At 42.2% G+C, this 7,407-nt stretch overlaps 1 pseudogene; it reads right to left on the bottom strand.

The window, feature by feature from the left end:
• Nucleotides 1-6,910: 6,910 nt before the first annotated feature.
• Nucleotides 6,911-7,017, bottom strand: LOC143955975 (U2 spliceosomal RNA; annotated as a pseudogene).
• Nucleotides 7,018-7,407: the final 390 nt, after the last annotated feature.

Genomic DNA, 7,407 nt, shown 5'->3' with positions numbered 1-7,407 from the left:
ACAGAAAAATTCGCTGAATCTGAAATTATACGCACAGTGTTGAGAATAATCAAACCTGGTAATTTTAAAGATATGTTGACTGACAAAGATGATCTTACTGTTGCTGAATTGAAAAGGTTTTTGAAGTCACATATGAGAGAACGAAGTGGTAATGAGTTATTTCAGGACCTTAGCAATGCTACCCAGCAAGAAAGAGAAACAGCACAACAATTTGTTTACAGGCTAGTGGGGTTAAAACAAAAAGTTCTGTCTACATCACAACATGATAGCCAAGAGTTTAACTATGACAAAAAACTGGTGCAAGGCATATTCCTTCATACACTGTATCAGGGACTAAATGAGAAAAATTCTAATGTTAGACGAGATATCAAGCCTTACGTGTCTGATTTGACAGTAACGGATGACTTTATCATAGAGCAAGTCACCACATCAGTTGATGAGGAAACAGAAAGGCAGAGACGCTTAAACAGTGCACCTAAACATAAACCTCTTACTGTTCATTCATCCCAGACACCAGGGAATAGCGAAAAAGACACCTTCCAAAAGGGAGTTGAGGGAGATGTTAGAGCAAATCACACGGCATTAATGGAACTAACAACACAGGTCTCTGCTCTCACAAAGAACCTGGAAAAGATGATGAAGCAAACTCCTATTGTTGGAAACCAAATGACTAAGCCACTAACCAATGTTCAAGTTCCAGATACAACTCACTGCAAGCCCAGGTGTGATGATTGCATTAAACGAGAGAGTCAGAACTGCTACCATTGTTTCTACTGTGGTTGGACAGGACACAGAGCGGTTGATTGCTTGAAGAAAAGAAGGCAGTCGGGAAACGACAGACGGTCACTGGGAAAGGGACAACCAGTGACCACCTCAAATGATCTGTCCCATGCTAAGGTAAACAGGGTATTCACCCACCGGTCAACTAGAACACTCTCAAAAGAGAATGGATTCTCCAAACAACACGTAGCACAATTAATTGGAGGAAAATGCCTACTGTCATGTCAGATGAATGGTGTACCGGTTGACATGTTGATGGATACAGGAGCTCAGGTCAGCATTGTCGGGAAGGCATGGTTAGAAAAGTTTCTACCCAGCGTCTCCATTAGGCACATACAAGATTTACTTTGTGATGACAACTTATCCATTACAGCTGCAAATGGTTCTATCATTCCATTCATCGGATGGATTGAAGTCTGCCTGGAATTCGAAAGTAGTGGACATGGAAACTTAGCCATTTATGTGCCAATGCTGGTGAGTGACTGCTGTAATGACAATCCAATTCTTGGGTTTAATGTTATCGAAGAATTGATCAGAGAAAACCGTGACCGACCAAACAGCACCCAAAACCTGACTATCTTGCTGAGTGAAGCTATGAAAGTAAGACAGAGTGTAGCGAATAACATTGTCAATGCTGTCAGTCAAGCAACTGACCCAGGAGAAATATTCGATAGTTGTATGGTCAAAGTGGGGAAGAAGGGACTCCAGATTAAAGGAGGCGAGCTCTGTGAAGTCAAATGCAGAATTAGAGCGTGGCCGAAAGGAGGAATCATGTCATTTGAACCACTTCCCGAATATCCAGTCGAGGAAGGACTTGAACTATTTCCTTCAGTGGTAGATGTGCCAAATGGGTTCTCTAAACTGGTGAAGATACCTATACTGAACCGTGCTCAACATGACATCTACCTTCCACCCAGAACAGTATTGGGTACCATTTCTCCAGCAGCTGAGATTCTACCATTGTCTCCAAACAAAGACGATGGAAAGGGAATTGATCAGAAGAAAAGGGTGTTTCATGTAAACCAGTTGAATCAAGTGGACACTGGAAATCAGCTACCCACTAACAAATCTGTTAAGTGGCACCCACCTGTCAATTTGGAAGATCTCTCAGAAGAAGAACAGGAGATAGCGAGACAAATGTTATATGATGAATCAGATGTCTTTGCTCGAGATGAGGGAGACATAGGATGCATCCCTAACCTGAAACTGAGGATAAATCTGAAAGATGAAACTCCTGTCCAGAAACGCTACAATTCGATACCGAAACCCCTATACAAAGAAGTGAAAGAATATATCCAAAACCTTCTTGACCGAGGTTGGGTAACAAAATCTTCTTCAGCATACTCATCACCAGTTGTTTGTGTTCGAAAGAAGGACAGTAGCCTACGACTATGTGTTGACTTTAGGGAGTTAAACCGAAGAATTGCTGAAAGGACAGACAATCTGCCCAATGACTCAGGAGAATATCAGAGCATTACAACAAGACGATACCAACATTAGAGAAGTGGTCTGGCTTAAGGAGAACGACTGGATTCCAAACCACAAAGAAAAGGAGAGTATGACCAGCAAAACAAGACGTTTGATACATGAATGGAATAAACTCAGAGTCGATGAAGGAATCCTCTACCGACACTCTGGAACCCGAAAACAGCTAGTTCTACCAGAAAAGTTAAAACCATTGGTCTTAAGAAATCTTCATGATGACATGGGTCACATTGGTACTGACAAGGTAACCCACCTAGCACGTGAACGATTTTACTGGCCATTTATGCAAAAAGACATTGATGAATATGTGCTGAAGAAGTGCAGCTGCATCAAACAAAAGCGTCCAAATATCACCGAAAGAGCACCTATGGGTTTGATTACTACCAGTTCACCTTTGGAGTTAGTATCCATTGATTATCTTCACTTGGAGAAAAGCAAAGGAGGATATGAGTATATACTTGTAATAGTTGACCATTTCACATGCTTTGCACAAGCGTATCCAACTAAGAACAAATCTGGAAAAATGGCGGCAGAAAATCTCTTTCAAGATTTCATACCACGTTTTGGCTATCCAGAGAAACTCCACCATGACCAAGGAAGAGAATTTGAAAACAACTTATTTCAGACATTGCAACGATTGGCAGGGATTTCTCATTCAAGAACTACTCCATACCATCCACAGGGTAACCCAGTGGAGAGACTGAACCGTACTTTGTTACAGATGCTTCGCACCTTAGAGGAAGAGAAAAAGTCAGATTGGAAAGAACATCTTCCACATATGGTTCATGCATACAATTGCACCAGGCATGAAGCCACAGGATACTCGCCATTCTTTCTATTGTATGGAAGATCTCCTCGTTTGCCAATTGACCTAATGCTCAACCTAAATTTGGAAAAGGAATCAGAAAGTCAACCAACATTTACTCAGAAATGGGCATCTAGAATGCAAGAAGCTTACAAAATCGCATCCGAGAATAGCAAAAAATCATCTGCTAAAGGGAAGAAGTACTATGACAAAAAGATAAAAGGAGCACCTCTTCAACCGGGTGATCGGGTCTTATTACGAAATCTCTCTGAAAGAGGAGGACCTGGTAAACTTCGTTCATACTGGGAAGACTCAGTACACAAAGTGGTAGAAAGAATCAAAGATGGGCCTGTGTACAAAATTCAGCCTGAAAGTGGTAAAAAGACTATTCGAGTACTGCACAGAAATCTTTTACTACCAGTAAATGACCTACCAATTGAAGGACACATTCCAAGAGTACCGATGAAACAAAGACAGACAATCAAGTAACAGAAAGGATGCCAGAATGGATGTGGACCAGGAGGAGGAATGTTCAGATGAAGAAAGATGGTATTATCCTTATATACCAGAGACTACAGAAAGTCATGATTGTGTTGTGTCTCAACCAAACTCTCAAAACGTACAGAAAATCCCATTAAGAGTTTCTGCTGAAGAGTTCTATCCTACAACTACCACACCCAATGTTGAACAAGAACAAAATGATGGAACAGAAGTTGGCGACCAAATCTGGGCTACAGACATGGTGGGACTAGACACTGCAGAATTACCCTCATTAAGTCAAGATTTACCTGTGAACCAAGATATGCAAATGGAGAATGATGTTGATGACTCAACTCCTGTCAGAAGATCTACCAGACAAGCTAAGCCTAAAGAGATCTTTACGTATGACACACTAGGTCAGCCAAGATACAGACCAAGTCAGGTTCACACCATACAAACTCCTACAATGCTAGCTACTCCCATGACATGCCAGGTAGTTAACGTAGCTCCTTGGTGGCAACAAGTACCTATTTGGGTTACTTAAATCACTAAATAGTGTTCAGATACCAATTGAGTTTAATGTCGGGAGCCATTAACTGAAGGAGGGGAGAGTGTGACGGACTGGGGTTTATATGGTCACAAAACAGACACCCCTAAGCAAAGTACATATTCATTTTTTTTAAATATTTCTAAACATCTCCCTTCTATTCTATTAATAACCAGTAGATGGCAGAGAAGGTACACAAACAAAGTCTATATAAGGCCACACACCATGTGACTGGAAATTAAACTACTTCCAGCCATAAAGTCAGTGGTCATATCTCATGCTGTTTGTGTGATTCTTTGCAGGTATGTACGCTAAATCGTTCCTAATCTGTATTAACCTGTGATAGAAAGATTCCTAAACATCTTTAGCAGATGCAGAAAAAGTCTCAGCAGATTTTATGCTATAGTTTTGCTGTAATTAGAAGTTTAGAACAGCATGTGTCAGAAACAAGTGAAAAGTGCATAAGAACATGAAAATACTGCATTAGTCAGAACAAATGTCTATGATAAACACTAAACCTTTCTAAATAGGTATGTTTAAACCTGATTTATTGAAAATGGCCTAGATTTATAGAAGCACATGTTTTCTGTTATTTAATATAGAAAAAAAACTATTGTATGTAAAGCTTATGTATTGCATCATACAGACATGCAATGTGCACCATCTAGTGGTTAAAAAAGAGTACTACCATGAAAATATTTGTATTAAAGCAATGCATTGCTAGTATGATTATTGCACACTTAAAGTGTACCAGAGAGATAAAGATAATTATCTATAACACTGAATAACAGGGATATATATGTTATTAAAATTTAGTAATGTTCATTGTTATAACTACGTTTTAAAATACTTTAGTTAAAATCTGTATTATATATATTGTTAATGGTTATAAACATGTGACTATAAAAATATAAAAGATGTATTGTTATGTAAAAATTAAACTACTTCCAGCCATAAAGTCAGTGATCATATCTCATGCTGTTTGTGTGATTCTTTGCAGTCCACGCCAAGCTGATCACCTTATCTCATCGCGTCTACAATCATCGGCTCTCTTAATTCACATTTTGAGGCCGGTAACATGGGCATGTGTCTGCATATGTGTGGACATGTGTCTGTATATGTGTCTGTATGTGTGTGCTCATGTAGCTATATGTGTGTGTGCACGTGTCTGTATGTGTGTATGCATGTGTCTGTATGCGTGTGTGCATGCATCTGTTTGCGTGTGTGTATGTGTCTGTGTGTGTGTGTATGTGTGTTTATGTTATTTTTTTTCCCAACCTCCCCCCCCCCCAATTCCTGTACCATGAGAACTGCTTTTGTAGGGCTTGTTTGTGATAGCAGTAAGGACTGCTGCTCCTCTGAAAAGAAATCCATGCACATATCGCTTTTCAGAGGCATTTGACAGGCGGTAAATAGGCATTATGTTATCTCCTCACCACCTGTTTTAATGCAGCATCAATACACCACAACCATGCAATGCACACAGTTGCAGTGCATCCCTATTTACCCTGGGTTTACCACCAGCTGCAGCCATAGCATGTGCCTCAGCAGCTAAAGGGGGAGAAGTTGGGGTTGGTAAAAACAGCTCAACCATGTGGTTTTACCGCCCCTCCAACCTGACATGTGAACAAGCCCTTGGTTCACATCTGTGTGGCTGTGTGCTGCCTGTAGGGCAGCCCATTCATTTCAATAGGCTTCCTTACCCCCCAAAAATGCAGGGAAAGAAGTCCCCAACCTTTTTTGTTTAATTGCACTGCACCAAAAGCACCCCACGTTTTCCAATGTGTGAGGTACCATTAAGAATTAATTTTTTATTTTTATTTTTTAAAAGCCCATGGCGTGCAAAACACACCCAAAAAACTTCCACCCGGTGCATAAAAAAAGTGCACACACATAAAGAGTGAACACTAAAAAGTGCAGACGGGTGTCTGATGTCCTCCTAAAGAAGGACCATACCCTGATCCCCCGAGGCATTAGGCTCCTGACAGGGACTGAGGTACCAGACTCAACAGTGGCCATCTAGCCGAAGCCAGACGACCTCCTTTCCCCGGGAGGACTGCCGAAACAGAACCCCCTAGGTAATTGGTACTATGGGGGCTTCCCCGAAGGTAGGCCCCCCCAATGGAGATTGGACCAAGCCAGAAGGCCTATGTCCGCTCTCCCACAAGACGTTCAGGATTGGTTCGAGGACCGACACCCTACTAATCAAAACGTGAAGTGACAAACGTGACTCACACAACACAAATAAAATAAATAAAAAGTGAGGAAAGGGATAGTAAAGAGGAGAGTGAAAAGGTGGCCATTGTGCAGTACAATGACCAGGCCCTCTGGCCAGGAATCAAAAATTCCTCTGGTCCTAGCCAAAAGGTCGGGCCCTAGAGGCAGGTGTGAAAAAGCGTGTTAATGGTGACGTGACCTAGGTGCCGAATATCAAAGTGCGTAGCACAGTGAGTATAAGGCACCCCTGGACTGCCACTCCAGGGGCACATCACCATGGGCTTTCCAACAGAAGCATCCCTGACCCCCAGCCCAGACCATGACAGCCCCCACCCCAGTCAGGAAGGCGTGGAGATCCGGGATCTTAGTGAGACCCTTTGCCATCAGGTCGCACCCTCGCTCCCATCACTCCTACCTAATTACATTCGGGAAGTAAAGGCCGTTCCCCCGGTGGGAGAAAGGGGAACAAACGTTCCCTCCCGAAAAACTGACCGGAGCTAAAGCTGCCACAATCCAGGCCAGAAGGCCAGGGTCCCCTCCCCTGGCTTCGACCAGTGGTTCTCCGCCCCCATCAGAAGGCTTCCCTTTCGGCTACGAAACGCTCCACCTCGCCGTAGAACAGGGACGGAAGCAAGCGCCACCTATTGGTAACTGATAAGAACAGATACTACACTTGATCTTAGCCAAAAGGCCGAGAAGCGATAATTTAATTTGGCAAGAGCAGCGAATTGTCAATTTAAACAGACAGATCCCTGTTCTGTCAAGGGAGGATAGACAGATCTACTGTTTCTAGTAATTAGGAACAGCTCTATCTCCTTCTCCAGTCATTACACTGCCCCCACAGTTAGAAACACTTCCCTAGGAAACACTTAACCCCTTGATCGCCTCCTAGTGTTAACCCCTTCCATGCCAGTGACATTTATACAGTGGCTATTTTTAGCACTGATCGCTGTATAGATGTCACTGGTCCCAAAAAAGTGTCAAAAGTGTCCGATCTGTCCACTGCAATGTCCCAGTCCTGCTACAAATCGCTGATCGCCGCCATTATTAGTAAAAAAATATATATATAATTAAAATGCCATAAATCTATCCC

The sequence above is a fragment of the Lithobates pipiens genome, unplaced genomic scaffold (genome assembly GCF_037356315.1).
Source record: "Lithobates pipiens isolate NorthernLeopardFrog02 unplaced genomic scaffold, aLitPip1_a1.2 Scaffold_10, whole genome shotgun sequence".
NCBI lineage: Eukaryota > Metazoa > Chordata > Amphibia > Anura > Ranidae > Lithobates > Lithobates pipiens.
Note: the sequence above shows the minus strand (reverse complement) of the source record. Positions and strands in the feature narration are given on the sequence as shown.